The following is a 13435-nucleotide window of genomic DNA, read 5'->3' as shown; positions in this document are numbered from 1 at the left end:
TGGTGGTGAGACATTTTTCTGACTTAAGAAAACTTAAGAGGTTGGCAAGAAGAAGTCAGTGACACCAAGGTGGAGATTTGTCTGGAGTCCACACATGTGGCATTAATAGCATGCAGCAGCATGGCAAAAGAGGTCCAAAAAGCCAGTGAGGAGAAGGATACCTTAAAAAGCAGAATTGGTCAAATGGAAAAGGAGGTCCCAAAACTCACTGAAGAAAATAATTCCTTAAAAATTAGAATGGAGCAAATGGAAGCTAATGACTTTATGAGAAATCAAGAAATTATAAAATAGAACCAAAAAAATGAAAAATAGAAGACAATGTGAAATATCTGATTGGAAAAACCACTGACCTGGAAAATACATCCAGGAGAGATAATTTAAAAATTATTGGACTGCCTGAAAGCCATGATCAAAAAAAGAGAGACATCATCTTTCAAGAAATTATCAAGGAAAACTGCCCTGATATTCTAGAACCAGAGGGGAAAGTAGAAATTGAAAGAATCCATGGATTGCCTCTTGAAAAAGATCCCAAAAAGAAAACTCCTAGGAATATTGTAGTCAAATTCCAGACTTCCCAGGTCAAGGAGAAAATAATGCAAGCATCCAGAAAGAAATAATTCAAGTATTGTGGAAACACAATCATGGTAATACAAGATGTAGCAGCTTCTACATTGAGGGATTGAAGGGCTTGGGATATGATATTCCAGAGGTCAAAGGAACTAGGATTAAAACCAAGAATCACTGAGTATAATATTTCAAGGAAAAAAAATGGCCATTTGATGAAATGTGGACTTTCAGGCATTCTTGATGAAAAGACCAGAGCTGAACAGAAAATTTGACTTTCAAATACGAGAATCAAGAGAAGCATGAAACGGTAAACAGGAAAGAGAAATCATAAGGGACATTAAACAAGTTATATTATATAAATGTAAAGAAGTATTACTGTTCTAAAAAAACAATGAACATGATGAATATACAGAAGCATAAGAAGACATATGAACTACTGCAAAGTAAAAAAAAATACAATGAATATAACAATGGAAATGGAAGCAACAACAATAACAACAAAAATACAGGACTGAATGTTATAAAAAACAGGCTTGTCCTCAAGTAATAGCTATGAAGAAGGAATGACCCTCACTTCTTTACAAGGTGGGAGACTTGGGCATAGACCACTTTATATAAAACCATATTTTTTTCCCACTGTATTGGTGGTTTTGCTGGAGGTTTTTTTTCTTTTCCCTTATTTTGCTATTTGTTATAGAAAGTAGCTCTTTGAGAAGGGGCAGAGGAACGGTTAAAATGTAAAATATACATGACAGGAAAACATTTATTTAAATAAATAATAATGAGCTAAAAGGGAGCTTTAAGTAGAAGAAAAATATGAAAATTACCTTTTAAACAAAAAGGTCTGATCTACTTTTCCTCACAACCTAGATTTCCTAACGGCAATTCTCTTAACAAAAAAAAAAAGGGAGGGAGAACGCTTCAAGATTCCATTTTATGTTATGTGTAAGGCTAAAAACAAAAAATACTTCATATAGTTCTTTTGATTTTATACAAAATGTAGTACATCTTTGGAGGAAAAACATGAAGAGAGGAGAAAAATCTGAATCTTACAATTTAAAAAAGACAATTATTTAAAAATATGATTTATACATGAAGCTGAGTCACGACTCTTTTAAAATTAATTTATTTTTAATTTTCAACATTCATTTCCACAAGATTTTGAGTTTCAGATTTTCTCCCCATATCTCCCCTACCCAACACTCATAGATGGCATGCATTCTGATTACCCCTTCCCCAGTCTGTCTTCCCTTCTATTACACACCCCCCCTTATCTCTTTTCCCCTTATTTTCTTGTAGGAAAAGATAGATCTCTATGTCCCATTGCCTGTATACCTTATTTCCAAGTTGCATGTAAAAACAATTAACATTTGTTTTTAAAACTCTGAGTTCCAGATTCTCTCCCTTATTCCCTCCCCACCCACCCTCCTTGAGAAGGCAAGCAAAACCACCAATACAGTGGGAAAAAAGTACGGTTTTATATAAAGTGGTCTATGCCCAAGTCTCCCACCTTGTAAAGAAGTGAGGGGCATTCCTTCTTCATAGCTATTACTTGAGGACAAGCCTGTTTTTTATAACATTCAGTCCTGTATTTTTGTTGTTATTGTTGTTGCTTCCATTTCCATTGTTATATTCATTGTATTTTTTTTACTTTGCAGTGGTTCATATGTCTTCTTATGCTTCCATATATTCATCATGTTCATTGTTTTTTTAGAACAGTAATACTTATTTACATTTATATAATATAACTTGTTTAACCATGTTCCAATTGATTGGCATCCATTAGGTTTCCAGTTTTTTGCTACTTCTAAAAATATTGGTATATATGAAGCCATCTTTTTGCCATTGACCTCCTTATAGTATATATCTAATATAGCTATGGATGCCACTGAGATTTCTGGGTCAAAGGATATGAACATTTTTAGCACTTTCTTCACAGAATTCCAAATTGCTTTCCAAAATGGTTAGGCAAATTCACATCTCCAACAAAAGTGCATTAGTGTGCCTGTCTTTCATCTTCAGTACCATCAACACTGAGTATTCCCATCTTTTGTCCTCTGCCATTTTACTGGGTAGGAGGTAGAACATTATTGTTTCTCACTTGCCAGAACTAATGTCTTCTTCTTAATCTTTATCTTTTTTTGACCTCTGTAGCATACAGCAGTGATCACCCTCTCCTCCTCCATACTGTCTTCTTTGCATTTTTGCTGAGCTCCTTTCTGTTATTGACTTCTCTATTTGTTATTAATATACAGAAATGCTTTTTTTTGGAAGGTCTGTTTTATAGACTGCACCTTTGCTAAAGCTATTGTCTCAATTAGTTTCTTTGCTGATTTCCTGAGATTTTTTAAAGTAAACCATCATTTTATCAACAAATAGGAATAGTTTTGTTTCCTCTTTGCCTCTTTTTGTTTTTGTTCTTTTTCTTGTCTTATTGCTGTTGCTAGCATTTCTAGAAGTATATCAAATAATTATTGGGGAAAAAAAACTACCTAGCTTTACTCCTGCATTTATTTGGAAAGCTTCTAGCATGTCTTTATTAAATAGCATGCTTGCTTTTGGTTTTAGATAAATACGTTTTTTCATACTATTAAAGATAACTCTTGTATTGTACCTAGTATTGTTTAATGTATCTCTGCTGTTGTTAGTTTTGGGTATTATTTCTTTTGGTTTATTTGTAAAAGTATCCTAATGTACTGAGAAATATTTATTTTCTTTAGTGGTCCTCTTCAGGGTGTGCCATAGACCTTATAGCTTTAATTTCTCTAGCAATTTGTTCACTTCTGTATTTTCTGGTCTTTTTAATATCTTTCTTTTAGGTTTGTCTCACTCTTAGGATGACCACTAATATCTCCTACTGTCATTGTGATGCTATTTATGTCTTTTTATAATTCATTTAGCTTTCCTTTTTGAATTTAGATGCTGTAACATTTGGAGCATCTAATATAATATTGGTTCATTGTAATGATTTCTTTAAACCATAATGCAGTTTGTTTTTATTTGTATTAAAATTCTTACTTTTAGTTTTGTTGATAGTACAGTTGCTACTTTTGCTTTTTTTGGGTTCACTTGATCCTTAGTAAATTTCATTCCAGCCTCTCATTTTTATTTTATATGAATATTTAATTTTTACACGCGTTTCTTATAAGCACTAAAAAGATTGAGAGTTTCGTTTTCTTTTGCAATCATCCACACTCTTTCATTTTATTGGATTGTTTAATCCATTCACATTTACAATTTTGGGTTAGCTCCATGTCTTTAGTATTTTTTTAAAATTTAGAATATTTTTATGATTCCCTTTTTAATTTAGTACATTTTTCCTGTATTAATTTGTTTAATCTACTTTGATATAATCCTTTTTCCTTGGGCTCGTTTCTTTCCTTTAACTCCGCCCCCCTCCATTTGTCAACATTTTCCCCATTTGCAATTTCTTTTATTTAGTTATTTAATTCTTCCTTTCTTATCCCTCCCCCTTTACACTTTTATATTGTTAGTTTAAAAACTCTCCTCCTTTCCTCCACTCTTTTTCTGATCTTTTTTCTAATAGGATTCTTTTAACCATATTCACTTCATTGATGCTCTTTCTGAAATATATTCTGAAATTTTAAACTTATTTGATTCAAGTTTTATATGTTTACTGACTTTAATCCAGTTGCTTTTTTTGTAGAGACATCAGGTATTTTCTCAACACCTTTTTGTCTTTTGATTTAGTGCTGCAGTAGATAAAGAATGCTGGGCCTGGAATGAGGAAGACCTGAATTCAAATCCTACCTCAAATACTTTTTAGCTGTGTGCCCTTAGGCAAGTCCCTTAACCTCTGTCTTCCTTAGTTTTCTCAATTGTAACATGGAGATGATAATAGCACTTATTTCCCAGTGTTGTTGTGAGGATTAAATAAGATGATATTTGTAAAGCAATTAGCACAGTGCCTGGCATATAGTAGGGGATTAATAAATGCATGTTTCCTTCCTTCATTGAATATATTTTGTTTGTTTCTACATTGACAACATCAGACAGCCTAGACATAATGATGTATTGTTTGATCCAATTCTGCATTTTTGTGGGGTTTGTAATTATTTAAAAAATGAACACTTTATTCTATTCATTAATAACAAAATGGAGCATTATATGTGTAATGAAATTCCTAACTTCTGTTACATTTGATTACTTAATAGTGTATATTAAATTTCACATAGTCCAAAATTGCCCAGTTCATTTTCCCTTCTGAATTGTTTTCCTCTGTGAATTCCTTAATATTTATTTATTTTTATTTCTTTTACGTGAATCTCTATCACTATCTACCAACTCCTCCCCAATATACAGATTGAAATCCTCTCTTTAAAAAGTAAGAGCAGTCGAACAACAACAACAACTTGCACATTTCGGGAAAATGCACATCTCTTTTTGCATCTCCCATCCATCACTTCTTTGCTGGTAGGGAGAAGGCAACTTCATCATTAATCCCTTGAAGTCATGATGAATTATTGATCAGAATTCTGTAGTCTTAAAAGGTTTCTTTTTTTTGTATTGTAAATTGTTCTTCTGGTAATTTTAATTTTATTTTCCATCAGTTCCTACAAGTCTTCTGAAGTTTCTCCAAAACTATGATATTATTTGTAAGATTTTTTTATCATAAATAAATATCATGCTTTCTGGGAGGTTTTTTCCTGCATCATCTTGAAATAATCATGTGGTTTTGAATGTCTTTTTTTATATGATTAATTATTTTAATTGTTTTTCTAATTATGAACCATCTTTGCATCCCTACTATAAATTTGCCTTGGTCATAATGAATGGTTGGATTTGGGGTTTTTTTTTTTCGATAAATTATTGTGGTCTTTTTTTTAAACTAGAATTTTATTTAACATTTTTGAAATTTTTATTTTATCATTAATTATTATGATGTTGGTCTATATTTCTTTTTATTTGATGAATCTGTTCTGTGTTTTAGAAATATACTTATCATTTCTTATGTCAGAGTAATATCCTATTACATTTATCTATCATAGTTCATACAACTGTTCTCCCCTTGATGGTTAGCTACTATTGCCTCGAATTCTTTGCCATAACCATATGTGTTGCCACAAATATTTTTGTTACATTGGGTTTTGTTCCTGTGTTTTTTATCTCTTTCATGGCTATATGTCTTGTGCTATTCATGAACAAAAGGACATTCCAATTTAGTGACTTTTTGCATGTGTTTCCAAATTAATTTCTGGAAAGTTTGGATGAATTGATAGTTCAATCAACAGTGTATTAGTGTATCTACCCTCCCACTGTGCCACCAACCTTTACCATTTCATCTTTTGTTATCATCGCCAGTCTGGCAAGTATGTAGTAGAACCTCAGTTTTTAAAAAAATTGCCATTAGCTTATATTTCTTCATTTTAACAATACTTAAATATATTCCTTGAACATTAATCTTTTGGGAAATGTCTTTTGTTCTTTTATTTTTTCTATTAGTTCCCTATATGTTTTAGATATCAGATCTTTATCAGAGATGTTTGTTATAAAAGTTTTTTTTTCCTTTATTAAATGCTTTAGTTCTGTTTCTAACTGGCTTGGCTTGTGCAAAAGCTTTTCAAAATTAACTTCATTTTATGCTCTCTTCTTTCTGTTGTTTAGTTAAATCATCACCCTTCTCCTGCTCCCCCTCTCCTGCCCCTGTCCCTGTGCACTCCAGTTTTGGTTTGGAATGTTATTTCTTTTTCATGTTCTCTACATTTTAAACAAAATATTCTGTATTTAGGCCACATATGGCCATTAGGCCGTATTATTGTGTTTTATGGTATAACATGTTGTTGCAAACTTCATTACTACTGGTTCACTTTTTAATTTTCCAGTACTTCGTTGTTCTTGTTGTTGTTATTGGTTAGAGTGTTTTCATCCCAGTATTTGTTGTCCTTGGAATTGTCAAACATCATGTTCTATGGCTTCTGAGATTTATTTACCTAATCTGAAAGGTAGGAGTTAATTACTTAAACTATACTACAAAACAATAATCATCGATAATATTTAGTAATGATTACTTTGTTCTTTGCAACTTTATTGAAGTTATTATTGCAGTTAATTTTTGTTAAATCTCTAGAATTTTCAAAATTCTCATATGCAAATATTGACAACTTTTCTCTGCATGTTCTTCTTAAAAAACACACATTTATTTATTTATTTATTCATTTACATATTTATTTATTTAATATTTTTAGTTTTCAGCATTGATTTTCACAAGAGTTTGAATTACAAATTTTCTCCCCATTTCTACCCTCCCCCACCCACTCCAAGATGGCATATATTCTGATTGCCCCATTCCCCAGTCAGCCCTCCCTTCTGTCACCCCACTCCCCCCCATCCCCTTTTCCCTTACTTTCTTGTATGGCAAGATAGATTTCTACGCCCCATTACCTGTATATCTTAACTTTGAGTTCCAAATTCTCTCCCCTCTTCCCTCCCCACCCACCCTCCCTAAGAAGCCAAGCAATTCAACATAGGCCACATGTGTATCATTATGTAAAACCCTTCCACAATACTCATGTTGTGAAAGACTAACTATATTTTGCTCCTTCCTATCCTATCCCCCTTTGTTCAATTTTCTCCCTTGACCCTGTCCCTTTTCAAAAGTGTTTGTTTTTGTTTACCTCCTCCCCCTATCTGCCCTCTCTTCTGTTGTCCCCCCTTTTTTATCTCCTTCCTCCTTCTTTCCTGTGGGGCAAGATACCCAATTGAGTGTGTACGTTATTCCCTCCTCAGGTCAAATCTGATGAGAGCAAGATTCACTCATTCCCCCTCACCTGTCCCCTCTTCCCTTGCAACAGAACTGCTTTTTCTTGCCACTTTTATGCAAGATAATTACCCCATTCTATGTCTCCCTTTCTCCCTCTCTCAGTGTATTCCTTTCTCATCCTTTTATTTGATTTTATTTTTTTAGATATCATCCCTTCATATTTAACTCACCCTGTGCCCTCTGTCTATATACATATTCCCTTCAGCTACCCTAATACTGAGGTCTCATGGATTATACACATCATCTTTCCATGTAGGAATGTAAACAAAACAGTTCAACTTTAGTAAGTCCCTTGTGATTTCTCTTTCTTGTTTACCTTTTCATGCTTCTCTTGATTCTTCTGTTTGAAAGTCAAATTTTCTGTTCAACACTGGTCTTTTCACTGAGAAAGCTTGAAAGTCCTCTATTTTATTGAAAATCCATATTTTGCCTTGGAGCATGATACTCAGTTTTGCTGGGTAGGTGATTCTTGGTTTTAGTCCTAGCTCCACTTACCTCTGAAATATCATATTCCAAGCCCTTTGATCCCTTAGTGTAGAAGCTGCTAGATCTTGTGTTATCCTGATTGTGTTTCCACAATACTCAAATTGTTTCTTTCTGGCTGCTTGCAGTATTTTCTTCTTGATATGGGAGCTCTGGAATTTGGTGACAATATTCCTAGGAGTTTTCCTTTTGGAATCTTTTTCAGGAGGTGATTGGTGGGATCTTCCAATTTCTATTTTACCTTCTGGATCTAGAATATCAGGGCAGTTTTCCTTGATAATTTCTTGAAAGATGATATCTAAGCTCTTTGTTTCATCATGGCCTTCAGGTAGTCCAATAATTTTTAAATTATCTCTCCTGGATCTATTTTCCAGGTCAGTGGTTTTTCCAATGAGATATTTCACATTGTCTTCCACTTTTTCATTCCTTTGCTTCTGTTTTATAATATCTCGATTTCTCATCAAGTCACTAGCTTCCACTTGCTCCAATCTAATTTTGAAGGTAGTATTTTCTTCAGTGGTCTTTTGGACCTCCTTTTCCATTTGGTTAATTCTGCCTTTCAAGGCATTCTCCTCCTCATTGGCTTTTTGGGGCTATTTTGCCATGTGAGTTAGTCTATTTTTTAAGGTGTTATTTTAGTTTTCAGCATTGATTTTCACAAGAGTTTGAATTACAAATTTTCTCCCCATTTCTACCCTCCCCCACCCACTCCAAGATGGCATATATTCTGATTGCCCCATTCCCCAGTCAGCCCTCCCTTCTGTCACCCCACTCCCCCCCATCCCCTTTTCCCTTACTTTCTTGTATGGCAAGATAGATTATGGCAAGGTGTTATTTTCTTCAGTATTTTTTGGGGTCTCCTTTAGCCAGTCCTTGACCTGTTTTTCATGGTTTTCTCACATCACTCTCATTTCTCTTCCCAATTTTTCCTCTGCTTCTCTAACTTGCTTTTCCAAATCCTTTTTGAGCTCTTCCATGGCCTGAGACTAGTTCATGTTTTTCTTGGAGGCTTTCTTTGAGTTTGTTGACTTCTTCTGTCTGTACATTTTGCTCTTCTTTGTTACCAAAGAAAGATTCCAAAGTCTGAGTCTGAATCTGAGTCTGTTTTCACTGCCTGGCCATGTTCCCAGCCAACTACTTGACCCTTGAGTTTTTCATCAGGGTATGACTGCTTGTAGAGGAGAAAGTACTTTGTCCCAGCACTTGAGGGGCTGTGCTGTTGTTTTCAGAGCTATTTCTACACATCAAGCTCTGCCACACCAGCACTCCTCCTTCCCCAAGAACTGTCAATGTGGACTGGACTCAGATCTAAGCAGGCTCTGCACTCCTGCTCTGATCAGCCACTTAACTCCTCCCACCAGGTGGGCCTGGGGCCAGAAGCAACTGCAGCTATAGTTCTGTAGCTGCACCTCCTCCGCTGCCCCTGGGGTGGTGGCCGAACCGTGAACTCCTTTCACTCTGTCCCTGCAGTTTTTCCCACTACCTTTCTCTGTTGTCTTTGGTGTTTGTGTGTTGGCAAGTCTGGTAACTGCCACAGCTCACTGATTTAGGGTGCTAGGGCCTGTCCTTCCTGGCTCCTGGTCTGGTTGGTCCGGGCACAGCTCACACTGGGCTTTGCTCCACTCCACTCCCAGCACGGTGTGATATACCTTACCAAGCAATCATCCAGGCTGTCCTAGGCTTGAGCCCTGCTTCTCTCTGCTATTTTGTCAGTTCTGCAGTTCTAGAATTTGTTCAGAGCCATTTTTTATCGGTGTTTGGAGGGTCCTGGGGGAGAGCCCTAGGCAAGTCCCTGCTTACCAGCTGGCCATCTTGTCTCTGCCCCTCTCTGCATATTCTTAATCATTCAATTTCTTTATCTTTGTTTTATTATAATAGGATTTCTAGAATTATATTCAATAATAATGATGGCAATGACTTAATTCTTGATCTTATTAGAAAGTGCTCCAATATTTCTATTCCTTTTAATCTTTTAAAAATCATGAATATATGCTGTAACTTTTCTAAATCCTTTTCTGCAACACTTAACCGTATAATTTTAATTATTATTAATGTGATTTATGATGTTAGTAGTTTTCTTAATGTTAAATCAGTTCTGTATTCCTACGATAATTACATTTTTATCATAGTGAACTGTCTTTCAAATATTTTGCTGTTCCCTATTTGCTAATTTTTATTTACTGGCTTATATTAGTATTCATTAGATATATTGATCCATAGTTTGCTTTATCTTTCCCTGATTTGTATATCTCTATCATGCTTCTCTCATACAAAAAGTTTTGTAAGAAGTTTATTGCTCTGGTTTTGCAAATGTATTATGTAATACTGATGTTAATTTTTCTTTAAATGCTTCTTAGAACTCAGCTGTAAGTCCATCTTGATCTTTATTTTTTTCCCCATTGGAATTTTACTTATCCCTTGACCTTTAAAAATTTTTTATGAAGAAGTTTGTTTAAATTTTATATTTCTGATCTATTAATCTTTCCATTTCATATATTTTTGTAAATATTCATTGTATTTTTTTTTGTTTGCTCTACCAGTCTTTTCTGGAGATTACACTGCTTTATTAAGATTTTCTACTGTCTCTCTCTTTATTTTCATATTTTAAAAAAAAGCTTTAAATTCTATCTTTCTGTATTCATAATTTAAAAAAAATTATTATCTAAACCATTGATGAAGTTCTTGAACTTGGTTCTTTTCTTTTTCCGTGATTGTGGTTTTTGGGCAGGTAGCTTTTGCTATTGTACTAATTCTTTCAGAATTTCTCCTCATTATCCTTTACCCTATAGTTTTTTTGTTCTTGAAGGTACTCTCTTTTTGATTGTTCATTTTTTCTTTATCTCTTCTGGTTTTTATCTTTATCTCCTCAGTTTCATTTTCTTTTCTTGCTACATTTAAAAAGTCATTTTTCTTTACTTGATGCATTTCTTACTGTTTTGAGATGATAAAAGAATTCACAGCTATAGACACAACTCTCAGTCTGCCATCTCTGTGAAGTCCCTCAGTATAATGTTATTTTCCAATTCTATTTTATAAGAATGCGATAATTAAATGCAACAATATCATTAGTTATTGAAATAATTATGACTTTAAATATTGATAATAATGCTTACTGGTTACCACAATTATTATCATCGTTGTTGTCATGATGAACCTTACTAATTCTTTGGTATTATACCAGAATAATTCAAAAAACTTCATTTTATATATATAAAAGAAAGAGAATTGCTTATTGAAAACAAGTTTCTCTAAATCTTTTTATTCTTAGATTTCATTGTGCCAAATTCATAAAGCTCTACAATATTAAATTAGTATTTAGTGATAGCTTTAGCAGTGAAAAAGAGTTTATTTTAATCATCCACACTAAAAAAAGTTTATCATAACTATATAAAAATAATACACAATATCCCCCTCTTCTCTTATTATTTTTTTAAAAACCTAAATGTACTGGTATACAGAAGTACTTAACCTTTTTGTTAATTGGTGTTTTAACTTTGTTTTTATTTTTTGTTGAATACAAGGTAGCATAATATTGAGAGAAATGTTCTTTTTACTTGAAGTTAAATGGAATATGGAATGATCTACTGACTTCATGACCTAGAGTCTTTGGTATCTATGGCAACAGAGTATCATACACTTTTCCATAAGCTTTAACCATTTCAGAATTATTTTCTGAATTTTGTTGAATTAGAGAATAAGAATGGAGTGGGGGCTGGCTTTTTTTGTCAGTATAATTAGCTTTTAAATTAATTTGTATAATTTATTTCTTTATAATATCATTTACAACTTACTTTTACCTTTCCTTACCTTATAGATATTAGTCTTCTGATTATATGTGTATATACATGTATATATATATATATATTTTAATGAATGCTTGAATTACTTATTTTGAATAAAGAGAATAACCTTATCATAAGAATTACTTTGAGTATTTAAAATGGATATTTCCTCATTTTATGTATGAAAGAATTTATAATTTCAGACTCTTTTCATACTTTGGTCAATTAAAAGGCAGATCAAAGAAATTTCACATATGAAGATCTGGATTTAAAATTATAGAATGAAACAGATTCTTCTGTTTAGTCATTCATTTATTTACTTATTAATTCAATAAATATTTATTGAATTCCTACTTTGTATAAATCACTTATTGAGTTCTAAGAAGATGCAAAAAAATTACCCTGTAAGAACTTACAGTATATTTGAGGAAATATTCAAGTCACATCCGAATGTTAAGCTACCAAATGGCTAAGCAATAGTGAAATGTTTGTTGTGTGACATTATATAGCAATAAGGAAAACCAATGTCATAAGAGTATACGAAAGGAGAAGCATGAGTTTTTTGGGTGGAGGAATCAACTTGAACAAAGACCTAAATTTGGAAAATGATCATTTTTATTGTTGTTTCATGAGATGTTGAGATAATAAAAAAAAATTGTGAAGTTTATGTTGGGGACAGTTTATCAAGAGCTTTGATCATCAGCTTGAGAAATTTGAATTTTATCCTATCTTCTAGGAGCTACTGAATATTTTTAAGGCAGGGAATAATTTATATAATAAAATGAAACTTATTAGAATAATATATAAGGCATGTTTAAGGTGAGAAAGCCTGGAGATTGTTATAAGAATCTAGGTGTCGAACTGTAAAAACCAGCAGTCATCAATATAGAAATGAGTTGTGGCCATATGGCACATTTAGGAAATTTTTATTTGGCTACCCACTTAATAAATATTTCAGTATGCCAAAAAAAACTGAAATAAGTACAAAGTGTATTTCTGGTTGTAGTTTGAGCATCAAGAGAGGTGATTTACCTTTATAAACAAATATTTGTCAAGCATTACTGTATAACAAGTGGTGGAAATTTGAGGAGTTGTAAGACAGGGTAGCTTATAGCTTACCCTATTTAACACATTCGCAAATACAAATAACAGCAAAATTGTGAATTTTAAAAAATGTAATAGTCTTGTCAGGTGAATTCATAGAATTTCATTGCATTTATAGTCAATGTACAATGCATAAGTGTTCATACAATTAGTTTTTTCAGTAGTGTCTATACCAGTGCTTCTTAACCTCTTTTGTATCTTGGATACTTTTGGCAGTGTTGTGAAACCTATGAACCTTGTCTCAGAATATTTTTTTAATGCACAAAATCAATGCATAGGATTACAAAGGAAACAAAAAAATATAGTTATCAAAATATTTTTTAAAAAAGCAACAATGTCACATATCCCAGGCTAAGAAACCCTCATCTGAACTATCTAAAAATCTTTTACCAAAGTCCTATTCTGAGCTTTATTTGTATTTGAATGGTGACCTTGGATTCTCAACTCCTTTAACAGTGGGATCCCCTGTGGCAAACTTAGAGGAGAGCTCTTGTGGTAAACTTATGGACAAGAGTTACACAACATGGGCAGACACAAAATCTGCTTTGTTGAAAGGAACATCCCAATCAATAATATCACAGATGTATTTGCATATTGAAAAAAAATCCACACTCCAGTATCTACTGATTTTCATTTCAGGTCTGTGCCTCAAATTTAAAATCTCAAATAGATTAAATTGTATTTCATCTAAAAATTCCTCAACTGATTCTGTTCTTTA

At 33.0% G+C, this 13435-nt stretch overlaps 1 protein-coding gene across 2 annotated transcripts in view; it reads left to right on the top strand.

Annotated features, from left to right (window-relative positions):
• The window catches only part of CEP112 (centrosomal protein 112), a 495213-nt gene that overhangs the window by 179735 nt on the left and 302043 nt on the right, over positions 1-13435 (top strand). The gene's annotated exons all lie outside the window — the stretch shown is intronic.

Source organism: Trichosurus vulpecula, chromosome 4, assembly GCF_011100635.1.
Source record: "Trichosurus vulpecula isolate mTriVul1 chromosome 4, mTriVul1.pri, whole genome shotgun sequence".
Taxonomy (NCBI): Eukaryota; Metazoa; Chordata; class Mammalia; order Diprotodontia; family Phalangeridae; genus Trichosurus; species Trichosurus vulpecula.
Note: the sequence above shows the minus strand (reverse complement) of the source record. Positions and strands in the feature narration are given on the sequence as shown.